Raw genomic sequence first — 22,924 nt, 5'->3', positions numbered from 1 at the left:
AGGAGGTGACTGCAGTTTACTGCTTCCTGGAACACCGCATAGGGACCCAATTCTAACTAAGACCAGGGGCCAGGAGGAGGATAAAGAAATGTGGATGGATTCAGCAGAAGCTAAGTGCTTGATTAGAACCTAACTCTTCCCCTTCTCTTCCACTGATGTTGGCTCAGTGGGAATGACTCCAAAAGTAGCCCTCTGCACTCCTCTGCAGAACTCTCTCTAGGGTCCTCACATGAGCCAGGCCACGAGAAGTGACATTCAACTGTATTGTAAGCAGTCCACGTCATCTTTGCAGAGCCCCACATGGCACCTTCTAGATGTGGGAATCTTTCTCTATTAGGTTCTAGCCGAGACAAAATGTCCCTAGGAAAGGTCAGAGTGCTGACACATGAAGTTCGGAACTTTAATGTTATCTGACATTACAATGTAATGATATGCCAGATGTGAGAAAAAGAAAGTCCCTCTATTCCCCTCCACCAAACCCTTTTTGCCCAGATACCTAAACTTATTACTTGTACCTATTAACCCAGAGACACAGCAGTCCACTCAAATACTGTCATAAGAGGTTCTATAATAATCTAAGTAGAGGATGGCATTGTTCAGAGGAATCTACTAAATTGGACCTTAGCTCCCTGGGTTTTTTAAGCTTGCAATATTTTCCTAGGGAAAATCCCTCTCTAAATTTCTTTTGATATTTACACATTCTTTGACTATAGACTCATGGCAAGATTTTCAGCAGGCGGGATAAAAAATGGGCTTCTATTCTTGCATAATGGAACTCACACCGTTTCCACCCTCAAAGCCTGAGGCATTTTGCCTGCTTCCCATCTTTCTCAAGAAAAAGCAAGTTCAAAACCAGTGTAATGCAGCTGGCATGAATTTTAAATCTGTAGACTGCCCAGCAGAGGAGGCCTCCAAATTACATAATTAGGCCCATGATATACTAACTTATTCTTTGGCCATAAAACAATTTGTAAACACATGAGAAAAGATGAGGGTTAGGTATAATACATTTTCCAGCATGCTATAACCAACTCCTGACAAAGAAACCAATATGTTTAATTCTCTTTAATTTATAATTAGCAAGTATTTGTTAAACTACTAGTTCCTGCTAGCACTGAGCAAGGCACTACGGAGATTAACGCAAAAGCAATGAAAATCATGGTTCTTCAAGAATAAGGCAGTACAAACACATGAAACTGTGAAAAGAAGGGGCATATCTGAAAATAGAAGGTCAGACTAGGGAAAAATCAGGCATCGAATTGACAGTCTTAAAATTAGAACTAGATGACAGATAAGAGTGGAAAAGGGAGAGAAACTATGGTCAACTTGTATGGTAAAAGCTCAGAGCAAATGTTCTGGATGTGAGTATGAATTCTGAGTATGTTTTGGACGATATTCTGAGGAAGCTAGTGAATAGAGAACAAGGTTCAAATTTATGAATAAAAGGGCATAAAATTAGATTGGTGAGGTAGGACCAGATTAAAACAGCATTTTCAACTCAGATTGATCAGAAAGTCACTAGAGATTTGGTGCAAAAGTGGGTTTTCCTTAGGTTACAGCTGCCCTTCATGCCTTCTTAACTTAATATCACTGAGAAGTATTGACAAGATTTGGTGATGATTGGATATGAGAGATGGTAGAGACATGTCTGTCACAAATAACTGGGTATGTGTGGATGAGAGATAGTGCTAGTGAAAGAAATCAGGATTTGGGGATCTGAGTTCGTTAGCGGGAGGAGAAGGTCATAGGACTGCTTCAGATACTTGGTGTTTTAAGGCAATTATAAGACTTTTGGAAATGTGAGAAACAACTAGTGGGAAGTTGAAGGTAAGAGACCAAAGATTGAGACACAAGGGAGGTCATTACTGAAGGTGAGGGAGAGCTATATAGAGATGAGGAGTATCACGTGAATTTAAGGAGAAGACTAGACTATTATGGTGACAAGTCTCCATAACACCTTTATCAACAATTATATTAAAAGTTGATTTGCCAGGCATGGTGATTCATGCCTGTAATCCCAGCACTTTGGGAGGCTGAGGCGGGTGGATCACGAGGTCAAGAGATTGAGACCCTCCTGGCCAACAGGGTGAAACCTCGTCTCTACTAAAAATACAAAAATTAGCTGGGTGTGGTGGCGTGCACCTGTAGTCCCAGCTACTCGGGAGACTGAGACAGGAGAATCGCTTGAACCATGGAGGCGGAGGTGGCAGGGAGCCGAGATCGCACCACTGCACTCCAGCCTGGCAACAGAGTGAGACTCTGTCTCAAAAAAAAAAAAGTTTATTAAGCCACACAGGGAAAAATATGCTTATATCTGGTTTGTAATTTTGTGGAAATAAAACAAACCACCACCTAAAATAATGGACACCCTCTAATTTGTATCAAGTATTTTTTTTTAAGTGATTAAAGCATCCTTAGAAGCATCCTTAGAAGTGTGATGTTAATATATTAATATATGGGAAGAGTAAATGCCAGCATTGATTACTAAGAAATATTGTGAAATTGAATCTAGTCGATCTCCTTGCTGAAGCTTTTCCAATAATATAGCACAGGAAAAGGAAGAGGTTAACCCAAAAGGGCATTTAAAACTGCTGGTTTTCATTAGCACCAGGCATGCATTGAAATAGTTTGCTTTCAGAATTCATGTTGTTACCAACTTTTTATGGTGATGATAATTTGGAAAATGGTCAGATCTAAAATGCCTTAGGTGAATTTATTTCCTTCCTATGAATGAGGAAAGAAAAGCTCACAGACAGTTTTGATAGAACTACTTTTGCTGAGATTTCTCTCCTCTTGGAGATCCAGTGGGGAATGCAGGATGGGAATTTTAAATGTGTAAGGTGTGAGGGGGAAAAAGACTTTTGGGAGTAGTACATATAGTAGGTCTCCAATTTTATTTATTTATTTGTTATATTATTTGTATTTTTACTTTTTGAAGAGACATGGGTCTCACTCTGCCACCCAGGTTGGGAGTGCAGTGGCATAATCATAGCTCACCGCAGTCTCCAACTCTTGGGCTCAAGGGATCCTCCTTCATCAGCCTCCCAAATAGCTTGTACCACAGGCATGTGCCAACCCACCTAGCTATTTTTTTTTTTTAATAGACAGCGTCTTGGCCGGGCGCGGTGGCTCAAGCCTGTAATCCCAGCACTTTGGGAGGCCGAGACGGGCGGATCACGAGGTCAGGAGATCGAGACCATCCTGGCTAACACGGTGAAACACCGTCTCTACTAAAAAATACAAAAAACTAGCCGGGCGAGGTGGTGGGCGCCTGTAGTCCCAGCTACTCGGGAGGCTGAGGCAGGAGAATGGCGTAAACCCGGGAGGCGGAGCTTGCAGTGAGCTGAGATCCGGTCACTGCACTCCAGCCTGGGCGACAGAGCGAGACTCCGTCTCAAAAAAAAAAAAAAAAAAAAAAAAAATAGACAGCGTCTTGCTATGTTGCCCAGGCTGGTCTCTAACTCCTGGCATCACTTGATCCTTCCGCCTTGGCCTCCCAAAGTGCTGGGATTATAGCCATAAGCCACCACATCCAACCTAGGTCTCTAATTTTATAAAATAAGGACATATGGTACATACCTGCACTGACCAATTCTGTTACAATAAGTCACAGGTGTCTACTGAGCACTTAAAATGTGGCTAACACAATTGAAGAATTTAATGACAATTTAAATTTAATTAAATATGTAAGTCTGTTTGGAACACGTTGGATATATGAACCCACTTTTTAAGCTTTACATTTTATGAAATGTAAATGCAGATCAAGTATTTATGATTAAAATTTAGCGTCCAAATTCATATGTGCTATAAGTATAAAATATACATGAAATTGAAAGCTTAGTACAAGAAGAAAAGATGCAAAATATCTTCATAATGTTTATGTTGACAACATGTTGAAATCATATTTTTGACTGCTGAGTTAAATGAAATCTATTATTAAAACAAAATCCTCTGTTTCTTCTTATTTTTTTTAAATGTGATTACAGCCATGTATGACTTAATGACAGGAATACATTCTGAAAAATGCATCATTAGGCAATTCCATGGTTCTGCGAACACCACAGAGTGTATTTACACAAACCTAGATGGTATAACCTACTACACACCTAGGCTATATGCGATAGCCTATTGCTCTGGGCTACAGACCTGTGCAGCAGGTTACTACTCTACTGAATACCATAAGCAATTTTAACACAATATTAAGTATTTATGTATCTAGACATATCTAAACATAGAAAAGATATCGTAGAAACATGGTATTATAATTTTATGGGGCCAGTCCATCATTGACTGAAAAGTCATTATGTAGTGCATGACTGTAGTTGAAAATTTTAAATGACACACGTGGCTTGCATTTTATTTCTACTGGCAGCATTCGTATATACATTTTATTGTTTATATGTCTGCACTTGCATTCAAAAACATTAAATGATTACTGTGGGCACATTTGCTTTTGTAACAAAAATGAACAAATAAAGTAATTTTTTAAAAATTCAAAAGACATGTAAAATCATCATGATTATGTTGTAAAAGGTCCTCCCAAAAGCAGAATGATGGGGACAAAAAAATTCACTAAAGACTTAGGTGACTTAGGTATGATTGTATCTGTGGAAGGTTGTTTTTTTCAAGGGTACCCAGTGTGCATTCATTTACCTTCAGAAGTATAATTATTCACATTATGTCCCTATTTAAGTCATAGACAGTGGTGTACTGGTAAATGTTTAACACTTGTCTCTCTGGAATTTAAAAAAAGGGTCATGATTTGTATCATTTGCCAATTTCTGTGGTGTAAATACCTCTTTCAAGGTTGATTTTAAGCTACCAACATTAATTCACTGATTGGATTCACAAGCCAGAAGCTGGACCCAGTACACACTGGCTGGGGAAGGGACTGATGCTATCTAGGCTTCATGTGAGGTAACAGGTACAAAAATTAAGCAATCTACTAACATTGATACAAAACGTAAGAGACAGTACTGTTGAGTAAACCCTGGACACTTAATTTCATTTGATGACATCTGATCCACTGGCAGCTGATCACATTTAGTTAATAATCATTGAAAGATACTTTCCCAGCTCAGGAGACATTAGCTTCTACCACAGATGCTATTGTTAATCTTCATTTACAGAGAGGGTGAGGTTGGGGTTAAGTGAATGTGCTTTGGAGTCACAGAGAGCTAAGTTAAAATCCTAGCTCTATCAAACCTCAGTTTGCTCATCTCTAATATTGATATGATAAGATTTTCCCTTTTTCATAAAAAAATCAGGATTAGATGCGATAATTTATTTAAAGCATTTGGCATTCGCTCTGCATGTATACAAAAGGGTTAGTTATTACACTTACTAAAGTCTTTTTGGTAGTAGTAACAAACAGACTATTTATGTTTTATAATGTTCCTATGGGGTATACTGAGAGTAGGGACCCTCATTTATATATCAAGATATATTACATATCTTCATCTTTTATTATAATTTATCATAAAAGATAAATTATATATCTTCATGATATACAAATATACATCTAGGCAGGTGGCAGAGCAATCAGCAAATGTGCTTTTCGCCAGTCAGAATATGTAACTATTCCTAAATCAAGCACTTACATCATATGCAGGTTCAGGGAAAGGGAAGGACCATTATAATGTAAAGTGTGTATATCCTAGATAAGGCAATAATACAGCCCATTTGTGCTTGGGTGCACAGGCAATTGCACATCTTCTAAAGGGAGTTCCAATTGTGCAGGAAATACTTTAGGGGCTAATTCCTCCCTCGTCTACTTTAAGAAAATTCTATGTGGTTGTTGTTAGGTTCAGATAATTTGTTTTGTGAAATCATGGATTTCTAGACCTAAAAATTAGTTACAGAAATCCCAGTGACAAGATGCTTGGCTTGAAGTTAGAACTTCTCTTGGGAGAACTCAAAAAAGGCAGCTGAGTTACAAGAACCTGAGTCTCTGCCTCTTCCTTTATGGAGGAATGAAAGAAGAAGGGGCATTTCAGTAGCCAAATGCTTGGCCATACTCCGATCTTGGTATGCATAGTTTTTCTATTCAGAGTGGAACTTTCTCAAAGAACGAAGCATTCTGTTTCACTAGGACCCCACATTGCACTTTGCAATGCCTCCCCGCAACTATCCCTGTGGATGTTTGTCAACTCACTAAGCTTGATTCACTTGGTGCATTAATGAATTCACAATGCAGATGTGACTGTTACATGAAAGAGAAAACCAACTGCATGGCCACTTATTTGAATGATATATTTCTTCTTATATCTTACTTTACACTGTTGTCCCTACCAAGTAATTTTTTCCAAAACAGAATTTGAAAAATGAAACCTCTGATTGATTTTCTACTTTTTTTTCTCTTTCTACAAGTGGCTCATTCTAAAATCTGATTTTTTAATTACTATGATAGATCATATAGGCCATGGGGAATGCTCCTTAAACAAATTTAAAGATGTTGGAATTTTCTTCAGACTCAAATTTGAAAATTCTGTTTCACATAATCTAAAAGGAGATAAATAAGCTATAGGAGACAATTTCTCATACAGTGAAGTCTTCAAATGAAAACATTCATTATCTTGGTGAGATATAATCTAACAATGATTACTATAATAATTTATAGTATACTAAATGCTTTTTATATCTTAAAGAAGTGCATGTGTTGCTGCCTTCTTTGGAGTTAACATAACAGAAGTGTAGGTTTTCAAAGACAGTTAGTTACTAGCATGCCCGAATAACATATGGAGCAAAAATTGGGAGAAACCCCTCTTTCCTTTTATCAAGTCCAACATGGCAAGGTTATTCTTTTAAAGCAAACAAGTTGGGAAACCAAGAGTGAGGCAATGTGATCTCCTGGGGAAAGCATTACTAGAGGAGGAGTCAGCAATCCCGTAACCTGGCACCAGCCCAACATTGCCTGAGCTGGTGACACAGGTAGTCATTTAATCACTATGGGTCTCAATTCCCTCACCTGAACACCCTTCCAAATTTTTGTTATAAGCCAAATCCTGCACTGTGCTGTGTAATAACAACTGCCATTCATTGATGACTATTCATGTCCTGATGTTACTAGGTTCCTTGTCTTTCTCTTCTTTTAGCTGGAGGCAGTAGCTGTGTCTCACTCACGATTACATTCTAACAATTAGCCATAGGCTTGCCACAGAGTAGATGTTCACCACAATATCTACCCAACAAATAAGTGTGCCAGGAACCTTCTCATTTCATACAATCTTCACACAGACCTTGCAAGAGAAATGCTCATTTCACAAATGAGAAAATGGAAGTTTAGAGGAGCTCAGAGAGGTTAAGTAAATCTCCCAAGCTCACACAGGCAGAATATCTCTGGGTAGGGTTTTGAACTGTGCTTGATCTTTCCAAGGCCTGCCTTTACTTTCCCATGCCTCTTAAATTGTGAAGTAGGCACGCTAAACACACAATCAGGGTAGCAGTGAATCAGAACAAACTACAGGGAGCAAGAAAAAGAGTAATATTTAGATGTGAATTATAAAGAGAGGTAGACATCATAATATTTTCAGTGCATAGGGCCTGTCAAAGACATGGCAGTTTCTTCAAGGGCTGTATTACATTGCTCAAGGGATGTAATATTTATTGCTATGCCTTAGAACCTCCAATAGCACCTGGTCTACTTTTGGGTACATTACTTAAGAGCTATGCAGTGTGCTCTCTCCATGATATGGGGCATTATCCTGCCTCCTTTAAGCTTCTATGTAAAAATAGAAGTCTATTTGGCCAGACTGACTGGCTGCCAGATAGATGGCAAACACAGGGCAGATCAATATCATGTCTCATCTCCAGGAAGATTATAATGTACCCCTTCACTCTTCAAGATCAAAGGAGGTGTAATAGCTTGGACTTGGACCATTCATTGTCAATAGCTTTAATAGAAAATACTCCCTAGAAAAGTGCTGTCAAACAGAAATATAATGTGAGCCACAAATGCCAGCCACATACATAGTTGTAAATTTTCTAGTAACTACATTAAAAAAGTTAAAAAATTGATAAATTAATTTTAATAATGTATCTCATTTAACTCAATATATTCAAATATTATTTCATCATGTAATCAATGTAAAAAGTATTAATGAGATATTTTGCACCGTTTTTCTCATACTGAATCTTTGATTCTAGTATGCATTTGACACTCACAAACATCTCAATCGAAACTAGTCCCATTTCAAGTGTTCAATAGCTACATGTGGCTAGTGGCTACTGCATTGTACCATGAAGCTCTGGAACACAGAGGAGTAGGAGAAGTCCACGCTGCCAGCTCCCTAGCTAGTGTAGAATGGATCTGTGTTTATTATTACTCACAAGGCAGGCCAAAGCTGCTGAGAAGAGACCTTCATAAGTTGTTTTGCAAGGTCTGATAATTTTTTAAAGTCATAGAAAGAAATAGTCTTCCTACTAAAGCAAGAAGTAGGGTGTTCCAGATCTTCTCAACACTCACTTTGTACATAATTACTGAGCACTGAACTCTACATACAATTAAACCATCGATTTTTTTTTTTGGTAGGACAGAACTTCTGTCTGTCACTAGTTATGGACTTTATGTGACTAAGTTCTCATCCTCAGCCTCAACTTCTTTATCTCCAAAATAGAATGTTGGAACATATCAGTAGTTCTTTTTTTTTTTTTTTTTTTTTTTTTGAGACGGAGTTTCGCTCTATCGCCCAGGCTGGAGTGCAGTGGCCAGATCTCAGCTCACTACAAGCTCTGCCTCCCGGGTTCACGCCATTCTCCTGCCTCAGCCTCCCAAGTAGCTGGGACTACAGGCGCCCGCCACCTTGCCCGGCTAGTTTTTTTTTTGTACTTTTTAGTAGAGACGGGGTTTCACCATATTAACCAGGATGGTCTCGATCTCCTGACCTCGTGATCCGCCCGTCTCGGCCTCCCAAAGTGCTGGGATTACAGGCTTGAGCCACCGCGCCCGGCCCATATCAGTAGTTCTGAGCCTTGGTTATATATTAGAATCACCTGGGGAACTTAAAAATCAATGCTCTGGCTTTATCATAGATAAATTGGATCAGTAGGGTAGGGACTGAGTATTGATACTTGAAGATTTTTCTTGTATAATTCTAAAGCATGGCCAGGATTGAGAATCGCTGATTCAGTGCAAACCAAATGTGCTATATAACTTTTGTCACACCAGAACTCATCTGCCCCCAAAAGTTGCCCTCATCCAAGGAGAAGAAGAGAAAAGAAATATCAATCTCCCCATTCTACCAACCAACTAATGTGCTTTTTTGCAACAGATGATGATTTATGGATCTATGTCAAGTAATTTTAATACTGAAATATGGAATTAAGATCAGAAAATATTACCCTACAAAATGGCAAATAAAAATAATATACATGTATAGATGAAATCAGCCAGTCACAGAAATGATCACTCAAGTAACGACAATATTTCAAAGTGTTGCTGATGAGACTGGATAGACAGAATGCCAAAAGATCCCTTGCAAGATTACCATCCCAGGTTATTCAAACACTAATCGAGGTACTGCTGTGAAGGAACTTTGTGGATGTAATTAAGATGGCTAACCCACTGGCTTTAAAATAGGGAGATTATCTTGGATTACCTGCATAAACTGATGTAATCACCCGAGCCTGTAAAAGCAGAATGAGATATGGCAGAAGGGGGAGTCAGAGAGATTAGAAACTTGAAAAGGACTTGATCTTCTGTTGCTGGAAGAGGGTACATAGAATCTTGTTGCTGGAAGGGGGCACACAGAAACCATGAGATACAATGTAGACAGGAGTAAAAGGAGCAAAACCCGGCTCCCAGCTGACAGCCAGCAAAGAAATGGGGAATATAGTCCAACAATGGCAAGGAACTCAGTTCATGAAAACAACTGGAATCGGCTTGGAAGCAAATTCATCCCTAGAGGTCCTAACAACACTGATTTCTGCCTTGCAAATTCTAAGCAAGAGCCCAGTTTGGCCATGGTGTGCCCAGACTTCTCACATATAGAACTGTGAGACAATAAATGGGTATTGTTTAAGCCACAAAGTTTGTGGTAATATGTTATTGAAGCAATAGAAAACTGCTACAGCCTTTAAGAGTCCATTATAGAGCCTGAGATTGACCGTAAACATTAATCAGGAAGATAATAATCACCACTGAAACATGTCAATATTGAGAGGGACATTTTTGCAATGTCTAGCAATTTTATTCATAAGGGACTTCAGAGACAATATAGTTCCGTCAGTTAACAATAAACGATAAGGAAATGTTGAAAAACTAGTAAATAATTTACAGCTTTGTCTCCTCCAACTACCTGGGACCAAAAAGAATGTCCCAACACAGAGACAGGTGCAATAATTTCTCAAAGCTTGATGATGCTATGCCCTAAGGTCATTTAGTTCCCTCTATTTCAACTCCACAGTTGTCAAATGACCTTCTGATTCTTGTTTTCTGGGATCACTATCTTTCAGGAAAATGAACACAATAATCAGATGAAATGAAATTGCTTGACAGTGCAATACGAAACAAATAAATATATTGACATTTTGGTGTATTGGCCCATGTCTTAAGTTTGGCTAAGATAAATCAGGCCCCTAGAGTCTAATCACCTCTGGAGCAACTGATACAATTTATTTCTTTAAAAAAATTTTTGAACATGTAAATCAACATGAGATGATCCCAGGGAAAGTGAGAAAGGCTGGAAGGCCCTATCTCCATCAGTTTGCTAGCCTTGCTTTCCATCTTAACATCAGGTCAAACCAGGAAACTTAAAAACAGGCAATGTGTTGGTAGGAAAGTAACAGCCAAGGTCAAAATCTACAACAGACTAGGGTAGAAGAAAAATAAGGAGCACGTATTTATGGAGGAAAAGATGGTGTGGAAGCGGGAAGGCAAGTCTATCTTTGTCACATGTCCTTGCAAATCTTGACTCAGAAGAGCTTGTTTTCAGTCCTCCTGAATTAAAAGTTCAGTTCCCAGGAGGCTTATGTTTACTGTCCTACGGGACCACCACACCATAACTCAGGAAATTATAATTCAATGACCTGGCTGTGTTTCTCCTAAACCAGTTGGATGCCCAAAGAAGTTTGAAATCAGAAGTCTGAGCCACTATTGATTCAGAGAGACTGTACACCTACCAGAAAGTCAAAGGGACAGACACATAAACACGTTATGTTACAGTCTACTTAAGTGAAATCAGTTTTCACATCTTATAAAACAGTACCAAACCATTCATGCTCCCTTCATTGAAAAGTTATATGACTAGCATTTTAACTTTTCAACCACTTGTGATCATGTTACCAGTTAAAACTTTACTCTCGAATGAGGAAGAAAATTTACAGAAAATCCCTAGGGGGAAGTTTACATGTAGCATCATCATCAAAATGCTAAAGAACCAAAGGACATGTGCTTCAGACATAGGGAAATAATACACCTGGATGCCCACAGGTACCTAAAATAACCTCTGTCTAAAATAAAGTCGGCATTTCCTACCTGCTTCTGATCCCTACATAATGAACATGCAGATTCATTTCTTCTATTTCTTATCTTGCTTAATGAGATCAGGGTTCACCCAGTTGGTTAGTCCATCCCTTCTCACATTTAACTTGTCACCATGAGGGAGGATTATACTTCTGTATTCTCTCTGGAATGTAGTACCTTCTCCTAGAGTCTTAGTCCCCTACCTTTTCTTTTCTCCAGACTTTCAACAGCCTTCTTCATGGTCAAGTTTCCCCTACTTTCAAGGCTACTGTCAGACAAGTCAGGACTCTACCTACCCTTCAAAGTCACGTTCAAATATCACCACCTCCATGAAGCCTTCCATACTCCCCACTGCAACTTAGCTGTGAACTCCTCTGTGCCTACACTGATTTTTTTTAACCTTTACTATAAAATATTCCACAATATCCAAGTCACAAAATGATAAACCCCTGTGGGTGGAACAGATGAGTGATGAGTTCTTGGTGCCTGTGTTGCTGTTTGTGAAGTTCTCAGGGCAAGACACAGACCTACTGCATCAACTTATAATCCCCACTCTGTCCTCAATCATCAAAGCATGGGCTGTATTTGATAAGTGAGCAGAAACATGTTACATGTATGCATGTGGGAGGGGACCTGTCAGTGGATATAATGTCAGCCAGAGGCACTAGAGGTTCTCTTTCCACCTCAGGAACATCCAGACCACCATCTAGTTGTTGTCTCTGGATCTTTAGAAGTTAGTTCTGGTAAAAGAGAAAACAGAGGGTTAGAAGTTGAGCCTGGGGATGAACTTTGGGAAGCAGAACATAACCTGAGGGTGCCGGGTGTTGGTGCAAGAGATTTTCAGAAAGGTATGGAAGGTCCCAACGACGTCAAAATTCTGCCTAGGCTCCACCTGAACAGCTGCTATGCCAAATAAACACTGAACACGTGCCCCTTTGTCAGGTGGCAGAACTCGGCTTCCCAGTCAAGCCTCTTCCATCGGTGGCTACCCTCAGTCTCCTCAGCATCCCCATTCAAACTCCTCTCCACTTTTGAAAGACGAACAGGCAGAAAAATTCAAGAGGATAAAAAGGAAAAAACAGAGGGATTGAGATGTATGAAGTGGTTCCTGCTTCCCTTTTGCCATCAGCTCAGGACAGAACACCAGTCACAATTTTTTTCCTTAGAAAAGTATTTTCCATGTTCACTAGATTAGATTCCTTAAGACACAACTGTACTTCTGGCTTACACTCACTGAAGATAAATGGCTTTCCTATTTCTCTATGAATCAGCATGTCTAGAAGCCTAGGGTTAGTAGTGATGGGGCCCAGGGGAACCTTGGGGGGTGTAGAATCACAATGACAGAAGCCAGGGGCTGAACAAGGCCCCGAGGACAGTGTTAGTCTAAAGGTTGCATTTTATAAATGGGTAAGTTAAGCCCAGAGAGGTGAAGTAATGTGTCTAAGCCCCCGGAGCTGGTGCTGGCCACGCTGGGAGCAGCACCAGGTCTCCTGTCCCCTGTCCAATGGGCTTTTTCAGTATTTCGTGTTGTCTTCAGCCTGTCACTATTTTCAAGATGCACTTCAAGTAAGACACACTTACCCCGGGCTCATATGTGCTGTCATAGCTAATATCATTGATCATCCAGCAGACAGTACAAACAAATCATAACAAGTGTGGGCACAAGGTGACCTGGCTCTTTGGCCTTCCCCAGCTGGCTGGTCGCTCGCCTACCCTCCCTGAATGAGGGTGAGTTCCCCTTTCTACTTTCTCTGAAGCAATACAAGAGCCCTGGAGTAATTAAAGAAAGAAATTTACTCCAAACTAGCCCTGACATCTGGACTAAACTGGGCGTACATTTTTGAAAATAATCCTAGTTAGAATCTTACAAAAATCTATTCTTCCCACTAACACCACAGTGATTTTCTAAACTGCCAATTTATAGCCTCTGTTTCAAACCCCCCAGTACAAATCATCAACTTTTAGAGAGGTATAGCCAGCCATGTGTGATCTGATGTGGCCTCTTCCTACCTTATCTTCCAGCATTTCCACTAATCTCCCCTTTCTTCTGTCTACAAAGGAATCTTCTCAGAAGGTTCCAGGCTATTCACACCTCTGGCCCCGCTGCCGCCTATCCTCTTCTCATTTAATCCATCTTTGCTACTCATTCCCCTAAACCTCAGCTGAAGGACACTTCAACTTAGAAGCACCTTAGCAAAAACCCCACACCCAAGTGAAGTCAGGTGCCTCTCCTCTCTACTTCTATCACAACCTTGACAAACCCTTATTATAGCACTATAAGGAATCAGTGATATTGTCATCTCTTTCCTGTGATCATCTTTATATTGCCCACTACCTAGCACAACCAGTTTTGAACAAATTGTTGAAGACATGAAGAAAGGCCCATAGACACGGTTTTAAAAGAGGTGTTTGGAAGAGGCGGGAGCATGTCCTTCTGTTGAAAGTTCATCTGAATGCTTTCCATTGAGATAGAGTAAGTGGTGTTTCCCATCACATCAGGCATTATGGGATGGGTTTTAATCAGGCAATGCAGTAAGACACTCAAAGCATCAGAGTTAATCTGCAAAGAGGTATAAGAAGAAGCAGGAGACAAAGCCTTATTTCTCTTTCCTTCAAAGTACTGACCATCTCTCAGACTAAAGATACAAAATAAACATGCAACTGTTGTATCACTTCTCTTTACAATACTTTTCTTAATGTAAACTGTTGAAATGTAACACATGGAACAGAATTAAAACCCTTAAGTATTTCCTACTTAATGCAAATTACCGTCCCTGTTGACTTTCTCAAAATGTATCTGCTGTCTCAATGCTCAGAAAACCAGTCCTTCCTTCAGAGAACAACCTTTGAAAACCAAAATTATATCTTGATGGTGACCAGACAAGGAGGAAGGCAGCCAAAGGCTTTCTTTGCCTAATAAGAATACTTTATAAACTCCAGCACACGAAAATAGAAGTTTCGCTTAGAGTAGAAAGGAAAAGGGCAGAGAAGTAAGGGGAAGAGAGAACAATGAGAGAAATTAACCCAGAAGAGGGAAGAATGAAGTTGGGAGGAGAAAGGAAAACATCTGGTCAAAGCCACGTTAAAGATTTATATCTAAAAAATGCGAAAGTAAGTAGGAAAAAAAAAAAACAAAACAAAACCCTGACTATCAGCCTTTTAATCAAACAATAAATAACAGTAAGGGAATACTAACCAATAGTCCGGCAGATATTGCTGAAATAGAGGCTGGATTTTCGTATTGTTTCCTCCAGGCTTTATATCAAGAACTTTTTAAATTTCCTTTTTCTTTCACTCATATATGCAAGCAGATCACATCACACTGATTTGGTTAAAATCTGGCAGACAGGGAGGGGTTGGAGGTGGGATCCCACAGAAGTTTGTTGGTCACAACTTGGCATGTATTAATCTCTAACTTCTTGGTCTTTCTGCTTTGATATATAAACCTTCACAAAAATTCCTCCAAAATCAATCATCCTCAATCTCTCTCTCTCATGCACACACACACATATCTGGTACCAGAGGAGTAAATTAAATCACACCCGACCATTGCCTCATATAATAAATCCCCTGACCTTTGCCCAGTACATCTCTGGGCTCTGCCTGCTGAACCAAAGGCCAGGCCTGGGCTGGAGTCTCATGAGGCCTATTACAATGGAGACAGCCAAATTAGCTGAGAAGAGGGCTAAGCATTAGAACTCAACAAAGGCTCTGATGTGGATGGGTTGAAAGCAGTGATAGGGTATCTGAATCTTGGTCCTTTCCCTTCTCTAAAGAGTAGAAGAACAAAGGCAGAAGTGACCATCCGTTGTACTCACTGCTACCTCATTAAAGTATCCCAAATGCCCAGAAGACAGCACATTGTACATCTTGTAAATGAAGAAATTAATGAGTAAATGAATTCTAAAATTTCATTGCTCATTAGAAATCCTAGCTTACTTAGTTTCATTGTAAACATTTAACCATTTGTCAGCAGTATAAAGTAGTTGACTAGAAAACGCCTAGAAAACTGAAATTCCTGCATCTTAATTTAGTCCCCTCACCCCAACCCTTCAAAGTCCTAATTAACTAAGTATATTTTGGTCAATTGGGCAGGAGAACACAGCATTTAGAAAATGCAGTTTAGGGTTTTTTTGATTACCTTCTAATAGAGGGAAATATACCTCTTTTAGAAAGGGCTCACAAGTCAACTAAAAGGTATAAAATACTAAACATTTAGTGAATTACATACTCGAGTGACATTGAAAAAAAAAAAAAAAAAAAGATCAGCTTTCTAGCTCTGGAGCTTTGCCATAATGCTTGTAGCCACTCACACGGTTAGAACAATCATTCCCATCATTGAGTGTGGAGTGAGTTGCTGTACACACAAGACTGTGTGACTCATTTTCCTGTGTGTGACCAACAGTCCTGTCCACACTATTAACACAAGAAGACTGTTCATGATTTATTAGCTGGGCCTTTAGCTGGTTACAAGACTTCTTCTGCCTGGCTTGCTTTCCCATGTTTATATGCAATAAACCATTCTGTGACATGTAATACATACAAACCCTTTAAGATGAGAAACAGTCAGAGGGGAAAATTCATTTTAATAGTTTAGTTGACAATGACCAGATTTGAGAATTTTGCTGATAGTGAATTTGTGGCTAATACGTTTTGAAATCTTATTTTGAATGTGTAGAAACCACCTATCTGACAAATACCTCTAAAGCACATTTCTAAAACTAAACTCAGTGGTCCATAAACACCTGATCTCCAGAATTTGCAGTATAAATCAGAAACTTAGGAGTTAGTTGGATGTCTTTTCTTCCTCCTCTACCCCTGTTTCATCTTTTGATGTTATCTCTTCTGTATCTTTTGAGTCCATTCCATCCCCCTTTATCCTCACTACTGTTACTAGCCACCATTTCTCACTTGGATTTGAGAATGGCCTCTTAATACCCAGACAAATTCTCTCTAATCCATTTATCTCACTCTCTCTTTCAGTCTCTCTTTCTCACATACAGAAATACGCTTTGAAACATAATTATCATCATGGTATCCCTCTGCATAAAACATTTAAATGACTTTCCTTGCTTATGGAATTAATACCACAATCCATGACTTGGACTAACTGATATTTACTAGTTATCCCAACTTTCACTCCTCCTATTTTCAGCTAGTAATAGAACCTAGCGAAAGGCATTTCTCAGCCAACCTTGTGGCTAACTGTGGTCACATGACTATGTTCTGGCGAGCAGGACCTGACTGGAAGTGGCATATGCATCCTTCAGGGCAATGAGCATCCCCTGCACTTCCCCTCCTCACACTGCTGGCTTGGATGCTGACGGGCTGGATCACCGAACACATGGATGAGGTCTATCTAGACTTGAGGAACATGTCTGAGACTCACTATGATGTTGGATCCCAGACAATGAGGGGTTATAAAAAGACAAAGGGCCAACTAGTCAGTGGTTTTGTGACCAGCCAGCCTAGGTCTTTCTAGTTCATCCTTGAAAGAGAAAGCTTTTTTCACCTCATTTGTCAGGCTCAATTGAACGAGTAATGGGAAAGAGTAATCACACAAGACGTGTAAAAACATAAGCCGAGATTTTATTCTTGATATCATAAAGAAAAGATAATGTACCTGAACACATGGCATTCTGATATGGCTTTTCCATGAGCTTTAGAAGATACTGCTCCTTATCTAAGACAGTTATAAATCCTATTAGTGTGCTGAAACCAGAAGTATTTGGAACTGTTAGAACTTATGAATAGTTTTATTTGGGGGAATTATTAAGGCCCACATAAATGCACATCTTTGTCAGATATAAATTTTTTTTGGTTTAATAAAAAATAGGTGATACTCTGAGCCATGTTACTTCGAATCAAATTCCCAAACCCCAAGTTATTAAGGGTCTTATCAAATTTTACAAAATAATGGTTACACTAAGAGTAGGAAAGTGAAGGACCTTGGGAAAAGAAGCCTGGACTATATCTTTGCAGGTTTTTGTACCCAACCCCCAAAATAAGTTTTATACTGAGCAACGTACTCTGAGATGGTATTTGTAAGACAAACATGAAAGTTTCTGCCTCAAACAGAATTTCAGTCGCAGACACTTCATATTTACATCAAGAAGATGAGCTAAATCAAGAGTAGGGGTACATGATACTTGCTTGCAAGATGATCATTTTCCACAGAGCTAATTTTGATATTTTTTCTGATTACAAATGCATAATACTTGCTTATGTAGAAATTTATTTTATACAATATAGTATAAAATAAATTCTGCATTCCTTTTTTGTCTCTAACAAAATATCTAAATAAAACTGAAAGACTCCATATAAAAAGTTGTCTCTTTTATTATTTTTCATTTTTTTTTCCATTTAACATTAGAGACTCTCAAGTACCTGCCAATTATATTGCCACATTTTCTAGGAAATGCAGCTTTCAGCAATTCTTTGTTGATTCAAATGAAATCAACCTAGCTCAGCTAATATTAATTGATTAGATTGAGAATGAAGTCCTAATACCAAAGGCTGACCAAGATAAAATGCTTGAAATCAGATGTTGAGTGATTCAGGCAGGTTCTATCAGCTTGGACAAGTTGCAAGAGAGTGGACAGGGAGCTTGAAGACATCACAAAAGAATCCATAAAGGACCCGTGGTGTATTGAGAGATAGATACATGAGAATGACTGGGCATAGTAGAACAGAGCTGGTATCATTACAGTAAATCCCCATTATATGGAGTTAACTGGAAACATTATCTTCCTTGCTGGCTGAAGAAACATAGTACCCCTCCAACTACCCCCAAACAAAAACAAAATAAAAAATTGTGAATATCAAATTTAATTCATATTCCATCATATGCCTTTCATAGGACATTCAGATTGGTGCTTTTCAAACTGTGAGTCATAACCTACTCCTAGGTTTTAGGATCAGTTTAGTGGATCAAAACCAGCTTTGTTTATTGGCTTGTTTAAATAAATGGAATGGATTGAACAGTTTCCTTATATGGAAGTTTTTGACGCATGGGTGTGGCTGTTGGGTTACTTTGTAGACCTAATATTTTCTTATGGTAAGTGACAGTCAAAACAAGGGTGGGTCGCTGATTTAGACTGCTTCTAATTTTTCAATATTATCAGTAATGTTACAATAAGCATCTCTTGGGAGGTGGGGGAAATTTGGTTTGTTATTTCCATTTATTGCCTAATGGTTGATTCACAGAAGCAATGTTGCTACATGGAAGGGTAGAATGTTTATGAGATTTTTCATAGATATGACCCAATTGCTTTCAAACTGTCCTAATTTAGATTCAAACCAGACAAGAAGAGAATTTCAATTTCACTGTTACAATTGTCAGCAAAATGTTCTTTTCCTCCTATTGCCACTAATTTAATGGATAAAAATGATCTGCCATTGTTTTACATTTATTTGAGAATTAGTGAGGCTAAATATTATTTGGAACATTTACTGTGAATTATCTAAGTATGTCTTCGCATGTTTGCTGGATCCCCTTTTTCTTTCTGCTATTTTATACATATCTTTTTAAGGAAGGCTTCCTCACTATTCTTTAGGGATGAGGACATAGGAGGAAGAGAAAATGGGAAAGAGCATTTTAATTAGCTTGATTTTTTCCAGGCTGCCTTTAGGCTTTTAAGCTTCCCTAGGTTTTGAGACCTGCTGCCTGATAAGGTATATTAACCTTAAAAATAACTTTAAAGAATAACCAATGCCAGAATAGCTGGTCAACGTGGCACTGCAAAGTTGTACTTTGAACTTCTTCTTCTGTGCCAAACACTGCAATATTAGGTTTTTTTTTTTTTTTTTTAATTAAGACAGTAGTACTGAAAAATTTAAAAGAGCAGTTACGAGCCTTGGAGGGCAGATTGAGAAGCTCCAACACACATATGATGGGAATTCCAGAAAGAGAGGATTTAATTCAACTGTAAAGAATCAGTTATAGAAAAGGTCATTACTGATAATTTTATAAAATCAAATAATTGAGTTAGCAGATTAAAAGTCCACAGTAATTACTAAGTATAATAAAAAGTAGATCTATCATATGGCATCAAGATACAGAAAAATCTTTAAAAGTACTTAAAATAAGAGACAGATTACCTACTAATGAACTCAAATGGACTAGTGGAAGATTTTTCTTTAGTAACAACAGATGCCAGGACAAAAATAAACTTTAAAAGTATTAGAGAAAAAAAATCAATTCAGAATTTGATACCCAACTAGCCTGTCACTAAAGACTCTGTGTATGTGTATGTGAGCACACATGAAAACTAAGATACTTTACCACCAAAAGACTCCCATTAAATAATACGTAAAGGAGGAAAATGCAAATTAAAACCATAATGATATGCCACCTTATCCTAGCCAGAATGGACATTATAAAAAGACAAAAACAAAAACAAAAACCCAAAACAAACAATAAATGTTGGTGTAGACGTAGTGAAAAAGGATTACTTACACACTGCTGGTAGTGATGTAAATTAGTACAACCTCTATGGAAAACAATATGGAAATTTCTCAAAGAACTAAAAGCAGATCTACCATTCAATCCAGCAATCTCACTACTGGGTATCAACTTAAAGGAAAATAAGTCATTATATCAAAAAGATACCTGCTCATGTATGTTTATCACAGCACAGTTCACAATTGCAAAGATGTAGAAACAACTTAGGTGCCCATCAAACAATAAGGGGATAAATAAAAGGTGGTATATGTACACCATGGAATACTACTCAGCCATAAAAAAGGAAGGAAATAATGTATTTTGCAGGAACTTGGATGGAGCTGGAGGACATTATTCTAAAAGAATTAACTCAGGAATGGAAAACCAAATACCATGAAGTTCTTGCTTATAAGTGGGAGCTAAGCTATGGGTATGCAAAGGCATAATGTACACTGGAGACTGAGGAGAGGGTAGGAGGGCTGAGGGACAAAACAAAAAGTGTATATTGGGTGCAATGTACACTACCTGGGTGATGGATGAACTAAAATCTCAGACTTTACCACCACCATACAATTCAACCTTATAACCAAAAATCACTTGTACCCCAGAAACGACTGGAATAGAAATATACATGTATAGAATTTTGAAAAATTTTGCAGGAAGAAAAGAATCACCTTAAGTGTGCACTAAAATTCTCTCCTTTTTAAAAAAGAGGAAAAGACCTTTTCTCCTATTTCAGTTACTGCCCATGAAGTTACTGACCCATTTCTCTGCTCCCCTCTAAATCAAAACTTCTTGAAGAAATTGTCTTACTCTCCTGTCTTTAATTCCTCTTTGCCCAATTTCTTAAACTTATTCAAATCAGGCTTTAATCTCCCCCACACCAATGGAATAGTTTTGCTCTAGTCACCAATGACTTCCACATTGCGGCAAATTCTTAATCATCTTATTTAACCAATGAATAACACTTGCCACAACGGATCACTCCCCCTTCTTTGACACACTATCTTAATTTTGTATCTCGAACAACATTCCCCACTGATTCTTCCACGTCAGTAAATACTTCATCTTGGTCAACTTCACTGTGTTCTCTTCATTTTCCCAACCACTTAGCATTGAAATATCACCAGAAATTATCCTCCTCTCCTTTTTTCTCTATGATTATTCCCTAGATTATCTCATTTGGAATCATGACACTAATGGCATATGTAGGACATTGTTGTCCAAATCATAACTTTAATCCAGACCTCTTTCTTGAATTACAGGCTCATATACCCAGTTCACTATTTAATAATTTATTTGAATGTTTTATAGGTATCTCAAACTTATAAAACCCATACCAGACTTTCAATTTTACTTCCTAATCTACTCATTCAAGACTGTAGGCCATTTCATATCACCTTCATCTTTTCAGATTCTCAGGTCTTTCCTCTATTCTTTCACTGATACCCCATAACTAACACTCTGTCAACTAATCCTCTCAGACATGCCTTCAGATTACATCCAGAATACGATCACTTCTTATCATCTCCATCTTTATCTCCCTTACCCAAGCCACCAACATTTATCTGGATTATTATAACAGTTTCTTAATGGCCTACCTGCTTTTGCTTTTGAATCTCCTTATTCCCAACACTGAAATTGGTCTCACTAAAATAAGAACATGTCCCCCTTTTTTTTTTCAGGACCCTGTCATGGCATCCTGTCTCACTTAGAGTAAATGACCAAGTATTTACAGGGGTCTGAAAGTCCTATCTGATTTTTTTCTCAACCCCACTCTCACCCACTATCTCTGCCTCCATTTACCGCTACGTTCTTCTTGCTCATCCTGCTCCAACAAAACTGGCCGCTTTGATGTTCCTTGAAGATCCCAATTAGTATATGGTATTCCCTCTACCTGGGATACTTTTCTCCCAGACTTCCTTCAAGTATGCATTCAAATGTCACACATCTGTAACAGGCCCTTGCCTGACAACCTAGATAAATAACAACCCTTATACTACTTATTTTTTCTCCATGGCACTTATTTTTGATATATATTTACTTGTTTACTTGTTTATCATCTTTGTTCTCTAATTAGATTGTCAACTACATGAGTTCAGAGACAAATTTGTTGACTCCTATATTTCCAGGCACGTATAATAGCAGGCCAACACAAGGCATGGAATAAGAATTTATCAGACGAATGAACTAATGGTGAGAAAAAAGTAAAACATGGTGGGTAATTCAACTAGATATTGCTTGTAAAAAACAACATGGAACAAATTTCATGTGGATCAGAAGATGAAAGTAAATTCTAGACAACAAAAACAAGGAAAATAGTAGAGACTGTCGTAAAGGATAATTAAAATGTGCTAGATCTGTTTTATTTGAGAGAAGGATAAATAATGCATGAAAAATGGGAACACTGATATTGGTTGTTGTGGGAGTGGATAGTCTGACTGGGGGGTGCAGGAGGACATGGGCATGGGTTGAGCACGGGCAAGGTAGTTTGTGGTTGTTGCAGCCTTCTGCTGCATTAAGAAACAACTGCGGTGGTGGAGGGAAGGGATGGGTGGGGACAGGGGTGGACTCACACTAGGGAGGACTTAGGAGGGCATATTCTACCAGAGAGCCCAGGAAAGGGGAGTGAAGCTCAGCCTGATCATGACTTTTAGAAAAGTGACAGGCTTCCCACAGGTTAGAAACAAAAGAAAGAGATATTTTGGGCTTATGTTCTTTGAATGTTTTCATTCACAATATGTAGAAAATGGACAATCCTTATTCTTAGATAACGACTATATTTGAAACAAGTAGGTTTATGTTCTGTGAATGTTTTGAGTCTCAGTAGGTAGAAAATGGACGATTCTTGTTTGTAGATAATTACTATATTTGAAACAAAGTGAAATAAAACCTTTGCATTTTTAACTTCTCAAAGAAATATTTCTGAAAATCAATAACTATAAAAAGCAAATTTACCAAAATATGCTTTAAGATGTTCCAGAGGAGAGATGAAAAGAGGAAGAGAGATACAGAGACAG

At 38.5% G+C, this 22,924-nt stretch overlaps 1 protein-coding gene across 5 annotated transcripts in view; it reads right to left on the bottom strand.

Moving 5' to 3' along the window:
• The window catches only part of GHR (growth hormone receptor), a 300,485-nt gene that overhangs the window by 167,564 nt on the left and 109,997 nt on the right, over positions 1 to 22,924 (bottom strand). Inside the window, exon 1 of one of the 5 annotated variants that reach the window (XM_025387794.1) lies at positions 15,037 to 15,145. The exons of 1 other annotated variant lie outside the window; for it this stretch is intronic. The gene's annotated coding sequence lies outside the window, so the exon portion shown is untranslated. Of the gene's footprint in view, positions 1 to 13,042; positions 13,080 to 13,471; positions 13,614 to 14,657; positions 14,976 to 15,036; positions 15,146 to 22,924 lie in introns of those variants that run through there. 3 more of the 5 variants (XM_025387795.1, XM_025387797.1, XM_025387799.1) reach the window with 3 other exon arrangements.

This window comes from Theropithecus gelada, chromosome 6, assembly GCF_003255815.1.
Source record: "Theropithecus gelada isolate Dixy chromosome 6, Tgel_1.0, whole genome shotgun sequence".
NCBI lineage: Eukaryota > Metazoa > Chordata > Mammalia > Primates > Cercopithecidae > Theropithecus > Theropithecus gelada.
Note: the sequence above shows the minus strand (reverse complement) of the source record. Positions and strands in the feature narration are given on the sequence as shown.